We start from the raw sequence: 13968 nt of genomic DNA on the forward strand, positions 1-13968 counted from the left end.
CTCTCTCTCTCTCTCTCTCTCTCTCTCTCTCTCTCTCTCTCTCTCTCTCTCTCGTCGTTTCCACGTTATGATAGGTGGACATTTGAATTTCAAAAGGATAGAATCAACTGACAAAGTTCACGATTGCTACAGGCAGGTGAAACACGCATCTTTGTCATTCGATTGACATTAAGACGTCAAGAGTGACATTAAGACGCGGTCTGGTGTGTTGGCGCACTCAGCCATGTATTAAACACAATGACTCTTAATTATTGTGCCAGGCTGACGCTATCAGTTCCCAACAATCGTCCGCCGATGCGACTTCAGAACAGTGCACTCTTTCCACTGCGAGTTGCATCGTCACATTCGATGTCACGGAGAGCGTGACACGAGTGAAGCACGCGAAAATGGGCTTTAACTCGAGCGCTGGCAAGAGACCGCAGGCTTGACACCAGACGTATGAGTGAAACAGCGCGAGAGGGGGTGATGGGAAGGGTGGGATGACGCGAGCCGTTGCAGGAGGGGGTGTTGAAAAGAGGGAGAGAGTGAGAGCCAACGAAAGGGAAAGAGAAAGAACAAGAGAGAGTGAAAGAGAGAGAGAGAGAGAGAGAGAGAGAGAGAGAGAGAGAGAGAGAGAGAGAGAGAGAGAAAGAGATACGGAACAGAGTTCGTTGCACCCGCTCGCGTTCACTGCGCTTTATAGACGCGGATATAGGTTTCGCGGTACCAATTCTGAAAAGGCAAGCGCGAGACTCTTCCTTCACGCTGTCGAGAACGCGGGAATGTGGTTTTCCCGTCGGTGCTCTCGGACGAGCTTCGGCCGAGAAAGCAAGAGACGTCTGAGAATCTTTTATCGGGAGATGTCGAATCATCGAGAGGCTCGAGAGTTCAAGAGAACCATACGACATTATGTGACAATGGTTGCTCTGAGAGATAGAGCGACGTGAATCATAATAGATACGGTCACAGGTGTCGAAGAAAGGAAGATCGTCGTTCGGGCTAGTTTGTAGAGTTTCTTTCTCGGTGGTTTTGAAGCGTATTTCACGCTCGTGCACATTTCACACCTGCACAATATTGCTTCTATCCATGGTGTTTTGTTTTTTTTACGGTATTTACTAACAGGTGGTCAGCGCACGCTCGCTCTTGCGCGCTCGAATTATTAATTCAGGAGTGCGTGTAATCAGTAAACTTTTATTCGGTTGGTGCGTTATAACGTTTCATAAAACTCGCCGAGGCGCATAAAAACGCCTCGTAAATCCGCGGGTGTAAATAAATGAGCGTCGAGGCGCAAGGAGACACTGACGTCTCACTAGCCGAATGAGAGAACTGCATGGTCGTTAAAAGGCCATTGAAAAGGGACGAGGGAAGAAGGAAAACGCCACGGGAAAAGCAACTATTAGGAAAATGCGGAGTGAGAACTGCGCCCGCATACTTATTGTTAGCTGAGCGTTTCCCGAGATGATCGCAGGTAAACCTGCTTCAAGAGGTCTTTAATAAGGAGCGACCGTCGTCACTTCAAGTCTGCGGAAGGGTTCGGAAGTACGAGCGGAGAAGACCCTCGAGTGCACCTGCAGAAACTCTATAACACTTCGCGAGCTTACCCGCAATCTACGATGCTGCCGCGAGTCTCGTGACTAACGTTGAATTCTCGCGAAGTCCGATGATCGAGCGACGCGATCGTCGGCGCCGAAGACTACACTGAGAGAAGAATTTAGTAAATATTATCAAAATTTGGTTACTATTACTAAATGATAGACGTAAATATAGCGAGCCAAAGCTATGGCAATACTTATTAATTAATTTAATTCTGTAAAATAAATTATTTATTTGACAGAAGTAAAATTTAGTAAAATTAGTTAAAATTTATTTGCTTCCAGAATATATTTGGTAAATAAAACTTATTGAATAATTGAAATAAGCGATTTTGTAATAGTTACAAAATTTTTGATAGGTTCAACCAACTATCTGTAATAATAGATATTGAAACGATGTAATAGCTGCAAATAAATGAATTTTTCGTTGTGCTGCAACAAAACATACTTATACTGGTAACAAAATAGAATTCGTACCTACTGAATTTTTTATTATATGGGATATAACGATTTCATAACAATTATCAAATATCTGTTCATAACTGTAATATATTTCATATTAAATATTTAACATTAAGTAACTATTACTAAATTATTTAATTGATGTTACTGTGAATGCAATTACGTCATACTCCCGATCTATTAAATATTTGGTAATTATCATATTTAGTATTAGTTACTAAGGATTCAATGAATTTCTGTAACTAAATGCAGTTTGTTATAGTTACCAGTCTTTTCTCTCAGTGTACTCTCTCTCTCTCTCTCTCTCTCGACATGCACCGGAAAAGCCTAGAGAAGCAACCGATATCGAAAAGCGCAGACACTTTTGCACCGCGCGACAAAGTATCGATTATCGAAAAGGACTGTTAGGAAATGCAATAAACGATAGGTAATTAAGATGCAGAGAAGGTCGGAGCTAGATGTTCAATATTTCAGAATTTCGAAGTTGCATCTTCTCTTCATCTACAACAACCAATTGTTGCGACTAACTATACTAACACGATAGCAGTCTTCTTTTATATGTTGATACCCGCCACGATCCTGTTGACCGTATGTCTTGTTTCGCAATAAGCAAGCATGCAGCAACGTGGCCATCTTGCCCTGGTACCGGGTTCAATTGTTCAGTAGCGCAGGATGAAGAAAGCCATATATAAAATATGTATCCTGATTAGTTCCGAGAGATCTCCCGAGAGGTCTCTTCAGGCCTCCTACTGGTCCTCAACTATGGACCAACTTTACCTCGTCTATCCATATGCATTCATAACATGATATCAATAATTTTATGAATAAAAATTGCTTTATTACCCGAAACAGAATAGTATCATACACTTGCAAAGAAACTTCATTCCAACTAGTAATATGTCGCTTAACTTTAACACTTCCCATAGAGAACATTAATAGAAAATTTCGAGAGGCTTGAAAATTCACTTTGCTACATTACTAAATTAGTTTATTCTGCTTTTTATCTTATCCCAATTTTAATAGAACTCAGAGAAAGGTATCTATGTTCTAAAATGATCATTTCACAACTTTGCATTCATTGTTTCCTTGAAGATAAGTACTAAAAAAGCACATGAACAACATACTAGCCATTTGGCCACTTTGTACTTGGGTCCCGTCTATCGATTCGCCGGGAATGTCGGTCGCGACAACGACACGCGACGACATTATGTGTGTGTATGTGTGTATGTGTAGATTGTCATTGCGACAGGTACGACGCAGAGGAGCGAACTCGCGATGTTTTTGTTCAGGCGACAGGACTACGAGAACGAAGACAACAACGACGCGTATTGGCGACCCTTTCATTTAAAACAATACCCTGTATTTTGCCGGCCGCGCTCTACCTTTCACAAGTCGCGCAGCTAACTTTCCTATCTGCTCGCGGTGCGAGCGACAGCGGGGCTAGCGATAGCGAAAGCGAGGGGAGAAAGCGAGACCGTCCGGTGGGCGGCACTCGAAATCCTGCGTGAAAACACGCGAAACAGGGAAAATGCCTCGTGCCTGGTCGAGGATGTTAATCGTAATTAATCGACGCAGTCCCGCGATCGCGATACTTCTATGATGACTGGTCGCAATTATGTCGGACATCGTGAAAAAATGTTAGCGATAACATCGCATTTCCAACAGGAAAACTACTGCACTAGGATAAGACACGTAACTATCGACATCCTCCTTAACTATTGACAGCCTAGAAAAACTTCGCCTTTCTTGCGATTAGTAGGCGTCTGCTCGCAGTTCCAGTTGTGAGGATCTTTTTTGAAATCACAATATATACAGGCAAGAAGATTAATTGCAATGTTGCTCGTAAGAAAAAAATCTCAAGATTTTCTATATGTATACACAAAGACAAATACTACATATTACATTCAAGTAAATGTTATTTGTTTCAAGTGTTTCGTATTTCTTTACATATTCGCAAATCCACATTATTGGTTCGTCATAAGCTCAAAGTTATACATACATTATATATCTTGAATCCTGCCAAGTTCAGTATTTCAATCGAGAGTATTAAATTTGTAATAAAAATTCGGTATTTGCGTACTACTTAGAGCCAAACCAATTTTATTTTATAAAAAGTTTCATAAGTTTCATAATACTCTTATAAAGAAAATAAATTCTTTTACACTCTTATAAATTATTCTTTAAATTCTTTTATACTCTTATAAAGAAAATAAATTCTTTTAAACACAATGATAATTAACTTTTTTCTAAGATTTGTAATGAATATATCTCAAGATTATTTTCAAGAAAATATTCTTTATTGGAGACAATAATTATTTAAAAAAAAAAGAAAAGTAAACTGTGCAATCGCTTTTTTGGCATTAGAATATTTTTTCATGCGTGTGTACGGAGTGTCAATAATTAAGGAAGATGTCAATAATTGTCTACTTTACCCTACTGACTAACAAATATCAAAAGATTTGTTTTTTTAGCTGTACTAATATTGGACTGGAGCTGCGTTTCCTACCCTCTTCAACGTTAGATTATATAAATGTTCCACGTTTAAGGCAAACAGTGCAACCTAGTTCAGCTAAAAAGAACAGATTCAAGATGAAATATCGATTCCACGAATAAACATTCTCCGATCCTCGCGTTGATCATCGACGCGGCGTTCGATTGTATGGGTGGGAAGTTCATGAAAAGAAACGAGTGTTCTCCTTTTCACAGCGCTGTGCAATCTCTTGAAAAACCGGTAAGCCAGCAGCTTCAAGATACACGTGGACATATATAAATGTAATATAAATATATCGAGCGGCGCGCGCCAGCGTGCGTCCGAGTGAATTAGAAAGCAGTTTCGATTCTTTAGAATCTAGAGACTCGCTCGCGGTGCGATGTCGAGCACGTCCTTCGTCTTGTTATATCGGGTAAGAGTTCGTCTCTTAGCGGAGTAAAGTATCGTCTACAATGCAATCGCGTTTACGCGCGATTACGTTTTAAAGTCGCAACGCAGATCTGTGAGTCGATCGTGTGTCTGTTTCCTTTGCGTGAACTCGTGAAAATTTTATTGAATTCGTCGATTTTCATTTTTCACGAGTTCATGTGAAGGCAACAGATGCACGGATCGATTGACAGACTAACGCTGCGCGACTTTAAAACGTAACTACGAGCGCGCACTGTAGACGATCCCTTAACTCTCCGTGCAAAATTGGCGACGGGAGCGCGAGCGCGCTAATACGATCTGCATTTTCACCGAGAAGAATTCCACCGCGGTATGACTTGAAGTTGTCCCGCTCGTTTCTGCGACATCATTCGATTATCTCGACTCGAACGAGCCGCAGTCGTCGACGCGCTGCGTACGAGCGGAAACTGCGTGATCGAGCAGAGCGAACTTCACTCGCGGTTGATAAGACTCGCTCAATTATACAATCCCGATTGTCTCTGTTTACACGCGATTACTCACGCAGTCGATGGATATGTGTAGCAACGCGACGAACAAGTAGTACCTACTCGTCTTAAGAATGTTTCTCCTCGATCTTCCCGCGAGGCACCTCCGGGACGCAAGGATCGCGTCACATCCCTGCGCGGTGTTCCCGTCACAACACGTCCAGCCGAGGAAAGGCACGGACAGACACTCGCTCGCATGCACCGTTCGCACTCCACTTGCACTTTTCACCGAACGCGTCTTTTCTTCAGCGGTTACCTCGCTCGCGTTCGCACCCACTGCTCCTTTCTTTCTCTCGCTCTGCCCCCTCCCTAGCTCCCACCTACGCTCCTCAGCGGATGCAGTCGATCGGGACCGATCGGCCGATCGGTCTCTCGGACTCCCTCCACCGTCGTCCGCTCTCGTCAGGTAGCGGGCGAGGGAGGTCACGAAAGGTCGCGCTCACTCTGACGTTATACAATGGTATCGGGGCTCGGTCTCTCCGTTCAAGCGACCAAGTATTAAGCTCCCCCTCGTGCAAGACCCTCCGATCCGGTCCCCACGACCACCCTCGCCGAGATGACGAGAACGAAGGGACGATGGAACGTCTTCCGCGTCGAGCGACGACGTGTTCTCCTCGTCGCGTGGCTCTCGAGCGGCTCTCCCGCGCGCGACTGCCGGCGAAGAGGAAGACGCACGACGCGGGGAACGAGAGACGACGTACATCGACCACGACGGTATCGGGGTCGAGAGTTCCACGACCGCCACCGGGCCACCTCCTCCTCTCCTCGGCGACGACTCGGCGTTCGCCGCCCGCTCTCTCGCTCCTCTCTGTGTTCGCCGCTCACCTCTACTCCGCGAGAGCGACGTTCTCGCGTGCTCGCGATTGGCCGGCGTACTGTCGCGTCACGCGAGCGCGACGCGCCGCGCCGCGCCGGTCGTCTCGGAGTCACTCTCCTCCCCCGTGTGACCCGGCGTGGCGGCTACGAGGGCGACCGCTTACTTCGCCTCGCGCGCCTGCCTTGGCGCGAGCGCCAGCCACGAGTTCCACGCGCGTCCTAGAGACGATGGCCAGTGGCGGATTTAGCCTCAGACTCGCCGAGGTCCTTGTGATTTTCGGATGACCTCCAAGTTAAGGTGAATGAGGAAAAATCAGAATGACAGGGAATGAATGAATGAACAGACGAATGAAGAGAGCTGAGGTTTATCTAGACGCGGCCAAGTGAGATCGCGTACATGTGAGCGTACATGTGAAATGTCAAGTGAATCACTTAGAAATTTGCGCGAGCGAGGAGAGTCAATCGGGGTTGCGAAGTCACGCGAGCTTGCGTATTACATTTTTTCCGGAAACAACTCTGTCGTTCGCATGCAATACCCTCGAGTCGCTTACAGTCCCCGAGGAGATGAAGTTGCGCGAGGGAACAGAGGGACAGCGTGCTCGCTACTCGGCTACGCTACTGCACTGGTTCATTAGTTGCATCGTCGAAATGAGGAAAAAGAGAAATCTTGATGAGGGGCGCCACGCGAACAGACGACCCTAGAGAACCGTAAGCCGCCACTGGAAACGTTTTCTCCTTCTCCATCTTGTCGCTCACCGCACGTTCCGTTCGTCGTCCTTCGACCTCGCCTGGGCGCATAGGGGAGCGCGCCTTCGGTCGCTCATCGACGTAACCAACCAAGCAAGCGAGTCGCCTCTTTGGAACTCGTCGCGTTAACCCCCTGATGAGGGTGGCAACGTGCGCCACGAGATCAGCCGCTTAATTCGAGAGACGCGTCCTCTCAGCCCTTCTCAATCAGCTTGTTGCGACTTTTAAAGTCAAACCGCTCATTCATATTCAGCTCAACTCATATTTATATGAATTCCCTTCATTAATCGTTTGAGTATCATTTCATTTTCTAATGATTTCGCTAAAAGAGGATATTTTATAAAAATGAAAATAAAGAAAACGTGATGCAAGAGCTACATTATTATTGTGTGTTGGGCATTGATAGATTAAAATTTTAGTTGAATAATCGGCAAATCAATCATCAAAATAAATCAATCGTTAAGAATAACTAATTGATCAGTGTATAATCAATTAAATCGAAGTTTGTTTAATATTTAATTCCTATCAATATTAATGTCATCAATCAATTAAATCATTACATACAACGATTGATTATATTATCATTGATTATATTATATTATATTATCATTGATTATATTATATTATATTATATTATATTATATTATATTATCATTGATTTGCTGATTATTTCAGTTAGCTAAAGTTTTCATCAACTTGTGTTTTCCTCAACACTGTTATTTATATATTCCATCTATATATTTTTCTGAATAATAAACAGAAAAATATTAAAAAATACACACGTAATCTTTAGAAAATACCTCTGAGTACTCGAGGAGTTAAGATGTCGATTCGATCAACCCTTTTCGCGAAATTGTCGTGTGTGTGGAAATTTGATATCGCGAAGGCTACTAATAATGCAGACTGCCTCGACAAGAGGCAACTCGACTCGAGTATGTTGAATTTCGTTGAATGTCGTTGGCAGTGGGATTACGAAACGTTATATTAAGTGCTGCCGAAACGTAGGTGTTGCATTGCGCGACGATTGCAAGGAATTACGTATGTTCTCGCGGGTGTAGCCGAGCGGCTGGATCTACCACATTAGTCGCGAAAGATTCTGAAAGGAGGCGAATTGTGGAAAACCCGCGGGGAAAAGCGCGACGAGTCAGGGTCGATTGGTCGAGCGCAAAAAGCGGACCTTCGCCGGGCAGCGAGGAAGGCCCCCACGAAGAAGAGGAGGAAGGTCGGCGTGTTAAACAGTCAGGAATGCATATCCTCGCGCGTGGCTGCGAGGAGGCGAAGCGCGATAAAATATGCGCTTCGCCTTCGTTGCACAAGAGCCGGATTGCTATTACGCACGGATGACGCATACCTCGGACCTTCGGGACGCCTTCGGCAGACAGAAGGGACAGCACCACGGTTTGAGAAAGCAGGGTTCGCTGGAGAAGCGCGAATTTTCCGACAATACGCGGGACTATATCGATCGAGTGCACTGTCTTTCTGGAGAAGCGATAAATCCACTCGACCTTAGAAACGAGACTATAAATAGAGGTGGCAATAGAAAGGGAATTCGAGAATAGAAGTCGACTCAATTTCGATGAGTTTTGAAAGCCGATACGCTAAGTACTCGCAGCAATGAAAAGTAGATAAACCTGATAATCATTATCGCGTATATTCGTGATACTAAAATAAAGAGCTCGAAGTCGCGGCCGATATCAGTTCCTGGAGTTTGACATACGGCATACTTCATCCTGCCCGAATGAAAGAGGTTTAAAATGAAATCCGATTCGAATATTCGTTCGTTCCGAGTAACGGACGGTGCATCTTGGCACGGTGCCGTGCAAAATCGAAGGTTCAAGGTCTCCAGGAAAGTTCGGTGAAAGGAACGATCTTCCTCCTGCCGGCAGGTAATCTTGCCCGGATCATTCCTGGAATATCGTCCTGTAGATCTGTTCATCTTAACGACAGCATTGTTATCGTTATAACGAAGTTGCTCAGGTATATAATATACTTTCTAAATGTCTTTGGAGTGGAGTCTTAAATTAAACAAGTGAAAAGCGAGTATTTTCAGTCGGAAGGTTAGAAGAAATTACTGCCACACGAAATCGCAAAAGTTAATATTTCACTGAAGCTTATGGTGCATTCTGACTCCATGTCAGCGAATGTTACAAGTGATTACAATAAATTTGTTCCTGTGAAAGTGGAGTACATCAGATTCACTCTTCAATTTCGAGTAAAAATATTCACTCGATAATTCTGAATGGAAAACTCCCTCTACATTGATGGAAAATCATTCGAATTTGAGTGACTCGATGGTCACTCCGCATCCCGAGTGAAACTTCACTCCAAGAAATTTAGAGAGTACGGTGTGTACGTAACAATCACAACACTGCCCGTTAATGATTACAGAACAGACCTGCTGAGCGAATTCCCGAGGAGTGTTACCTTCATGTTTCGCGCGCATTAAAATAGTCGACCCGCATCGCGGACAATTCGCGGTTGGTGGTTGCGTCGCACTCACCATCGTTCACCATGATTCACCAATGATCGATTGATCATACTTCGTGTCGGCGAGAGGAAAAGGGACGCAAGAAGAAATGAGGGAAAAACGAGATAATTATGTCGTTCCGTGCGATACACTAAGTCGCGAAATGCGAAAATTCACGCAGCGCGGCCGGTCGTCGAGGTCCGCGCGCGCTATCGTTATTGATATCGAATTGACTACGAGAGAGAAGTCTCGCTCGTTTGCTCGCGCTCGTTCGCTCGCGCACTCGTCTCGACCTAATTCGCGGAGACTCGGAGGAGCGGTTTTACACGACGCCGACCCGAGATGTCCCTGAGCGCCAAGGACGCGCGCGCCATGTTGGTGAACCGAGCGCGTCACGAGGTTACGTTAGATAGTCGGCTTAGATCTTTGGCGATCGAGTACGTTAAGCAAAGCCTTGAACACGTTGCATCTCGCATCAAAGGACACGTCTATTTTTTCTTCAAGGGCTGAGAGTCCAGGACTCTTTTGTCTAAGCTAAACATTCATTCTTTTGAGGTATAGATGTGTGTGTGTGTATATAAAGAGAGAGAGAGAGAGAGTACTTCGAATGTTGCGCTGCGTCTATATCGCGTGTAACAACTCGATAATTTATGCTAAATGAAAGTAAATTCGAATATGCATCAAGAATATGCATCGAGATGTTTGAAGGAGAAGAAGAAGAAGACGACAACGAGCATGTCGGAGGCTCTGCGGAGTAATAACAGAGGCGGACGAGTACGTCCGGTGCCAGAAACGAAGCGCTCGTGCGCTGTCCCTGACCGAGAAGGCCTTTCTCGAAGCGCGTTGCATCGCGAGGAGGTCGAGCGAAGTCGAGTCGAGCGAAGTCGAGTTTACAGCCGGACCCGAAGTTCCGCCATGACTGTTCGCGTGACCATTGCCCGGCGTCGTTATTTTTTTCCTCCAGAATCCGCCGAATGAGCTGGCATCGCCACTCGCGAGGAAAATCGAGCGATCTCGATGAGATCGACGAAGGAGCTAACTGACTCCTACCTTGATCGGGCGAATATTGCGGGAGCGCGGGCGCATTGTTGCAGCGACACGTGTCGCAATCCTCCGCGTTATATTCCACTTCGTCCCTGATCGACTACTAGGTCGCGTCAAAGTCCGAAGTGCAACTGTACGTCGTAAAGCAAACATAATCGAGGCCCCGTTCTCGAGGTCGGCGTCAGCTCGATGTTCAAGACCTCGCAGTGGTCTTCGCTTGGTAAAACAGTATGAGAAGTACCGAAGGTCGCTTCTATCAAGTGAGTCTCTCTTATCTTCGAAATTTTCATGTTCTCATGACTAATCATCAATTTGAGAATTATTAACGTTTAGTCATAACGTGAACATTTTGTAGATAAGAGTGACTCACTGAATGGTAACCTTCAGCGCTTCTCATACTGTTTTACCAAGCGAAGACCTCACCGAAAAGCCTCCCTCCCCTCCACCTGATAGAGTATAATATATTGATACCAAGATATATGTAATAGAGAAGAACGGAAAAGTCAAGTGAGAACGTAATATTGAGAGTGGTGTGTGATAATTTATAAGGACACGCGCAGTATCGTAAAACATCGTCCAGCCACGTCGAAATTCCTGAGACAGATCGACCGTTCCCCCGAGACCTGAGATGGTTCTTCAGGTAGACTTTGCGCGTTCAAGGACGTGCAGTTTCACGCAGAAAGAGTCCTTCACTTCTGGTATTTCTTTTTAGAACTTTCTCGCCCTGGCCTTTTCTGCGCAAGAATACGTGGATCCTTTCTGCGCGAGATACGCCAATACATCGTCAAGGAGTGAAATAACAAAAGGAGGACGGTCGATTCTCAGGCCGAAGTCGTGGGTAGGTCAAATCCCGTGATGGATTCGACTTAGGTAAGCCAGCTGTTCGTGCACCAAAGATGGTCGGCTCGACTCGCCCCGCACTCCTTCCTCGCGAGCGCGAGAATTGGCCGACTTGTTCGATTTTTTCACCACCCTGGTTCGCGGCTCACGGTCCGCCGTATTCTTTCGAGTGCAGGTTCTGATTTATCGCGCGTTCGCAATTCAGCTATCCGTGTTGGAACCATCAGCAGTCGCGGTTCACTAACCCCGGACGGTCGCTGACACGGAAGTATATAAGCTTCGGGCCACGTGGCCCGGACATGACACGTAGGGACACTATAACACGTGATTTCGGAGTAGCTGTAGGGATTAATATTCACTGTAAATATAAACCAGAGAATTCCATGTTTTATTCACTTCGTTTACTTCGGATTAACGAAGATTACGGGAATTTTTACATATTCAATAATACGTCATCATTTACATTAAAATAAAAAAGATTCTAATGCTAATAGAAGATACCTTTTCTACGAGAATACAATGTCGGTGTCGTGTATAATTTTTTAGACCTCTTCTCTAGAGTTACACGATTTTCAGTCTTACACATGTAAGCACAAGGTCGGAAATTACATAAATGAATCTAGTTATAATGGTGTAGCATTCATAACGCTGACTGTAGTTGATTGTCAAAAGATTTGACAATTTTCCGTAACAAAACGTGAAATTTAAACAGTTGGTGAGTATATTTCTTGAACATGTAATGTATTGGTCGTTATCGATGATTTTGAAAAATATAATGGCGAGTGGGCGGCATTGACTCTGTTGTATTGCATCCTATTCATCAGTTTGCTGTTTATCGTTGTTTAGTAACAGTGACCAATAAGGGCTGAAGAGATTGCAATCAATCGCTACAGAAAGCGATTGGCGCACGCGAGTCGCGATCTGAAACAACATGTTATGTTGTTCTAAAGGACCTTTCTGCGTCCTCGTAGCGCTAATGACGTTATAATATTATTTGTCTTTGTTGCGTTCACTGAAGACGGTTCAAATGTTTGGAACCGAAAGATTTGTACTCGTTCTCCAATCTGAAAATAAGACTAGATCAAGCAAATCCAACAGCGTTCGGCTCGTCTTTTATTTATATGAATTTGAAAGATATATTTATATATGTCATTTTTGATTTTGGAATGCGATGGAATCCGGCGATAACACATTGCGATTTCTTGATAACACATTTGTCCGCGGTTCTATTTAAAACTAATAAGATCAGATTTATTTTATTTGTACAATGATATTACACAACGCGGTGACTGACTCGGTCACGTTATTGAAAGTCCTCGGACTATCGGAAAAACATGATTTCAACGAAAGTCAAACTTCTGAATAACACATACCAGTGAAAGCGATCTCGGAGAAGATTGTCTACTGATAACCGTGTAAATAAAGGACCGATAATCTACCGATTGTCTACCAATAACCATATGAGTTAAGCACTAGGGGGTTGAGTTGCTTTAGACATGATAAAATGTTACCATTCTTTTCGTCGATCGCCTCGACAAAAAGATTGAGAACGTCGTTCAGTGAAAGTGGCCTCGGAGAAAATTGTTCGCCGATAAGCATTTTTATTATGTGATATCGTAATTAATGTAATCAATTATTGATATCTCCCTTAGTCGTCGATATTTTAGAAAAATTTGGTTTTTCTTGTGAGCGGCGACATCTGTCCAATTCCAGTTGTGAAAATCTCTTTTTGGGAAGTCCATCCAAAAAATATAATCTTTCTTTTAGCGAAATCCTCAGAATCCTAGAGGATTTTACTCTCACACGTAGTTTTAAAAATATTCGTGTAAAATCAAGAGAAAAATATTCTTAAAGTTAGAGAAATTTCGTCTTGCATGGATCAGTCTTTTCGCCCATATGCAGCGTAACGCTTGTCCGAATCGAAATTTAGATTGTAATGCGTTAAGCAAATACCGTCGAACTAGTAAGCCAATGAAAAGAAATGTTCGGCAAAAATGTACTAACGTCTAGGTTGCCATACACTTTATACGTTTGCATCCTTCAATGATTTTGATCCCGCTCGGTCACCATCTTCTCTAGACACGCTCGACTTTGCTCGACCTCGAAGATCATGGAACAGGCCAGCCGTCTCAACGGCTTTAACGTTGTTCTTGCGTCTTATACTTATGTAATGTATCTTTGAAATGTTCACGAAGAATTGTAATAACCATTTTCGAGACTTATAGCAGATTACAAATTTCGATTCGGTTGGCTTCAGCCGACACGGCAAAATGCACTGCTAGTCGCATCTCTCGCGTATCGAGGGCATTTCGTTTCAAGTTATCATATTCCTCTTGATTCAACAGAAGAAAGTTAAAATAATATTTAGTAGTAATATTTCTAAATTAATAATCTACTTTATTAGAAAAGGAATATTCTTTCGAGAAGATTTTTCGCTCAGAATATCGGATTACAGAAAACATTATCTTGTAACTAGAATTTATTTTGTTTTGGGTGTTAATCATAGAGCCTACATAAAAAAAGATATACAACATTAGTCAAGAAAAACCAGGTTTTTCTAGAGTATTCTTGACTAGGGAGAAGGGAAGATGTTAAAAA

General features: G+C 43.8%; 1 protein-coding gene across 5 annotated transcripts in view; it reads right to left on the reverse strand.

The window, feature by feature from the left end:
- Positions 1–13968, reverse strand: part of LOC116844809 (general transcriptional corepressor trfA-like) — a 46057-nt gene that overhangs the window by 6963 nt on the left and 25126 nt on the right. The window lies entirely within an intron of this gene.

This window comes from Odontomachus brunneus, unplaced genomic scaffold (assembly GCF_010583005.1).
Source record: "Odontomachus brunneus isolate Ranch 3 - 2012 unplaced genomic scaffold, Obru_v1 Obru_scaffold_047, whole genome shotgun sequence".
NCBI lineage: Eukaryota > Metazoa > Arthropoda > Insecta > Hymenoptera > Formicidae > Odontomachus > Odontomachus brunneus.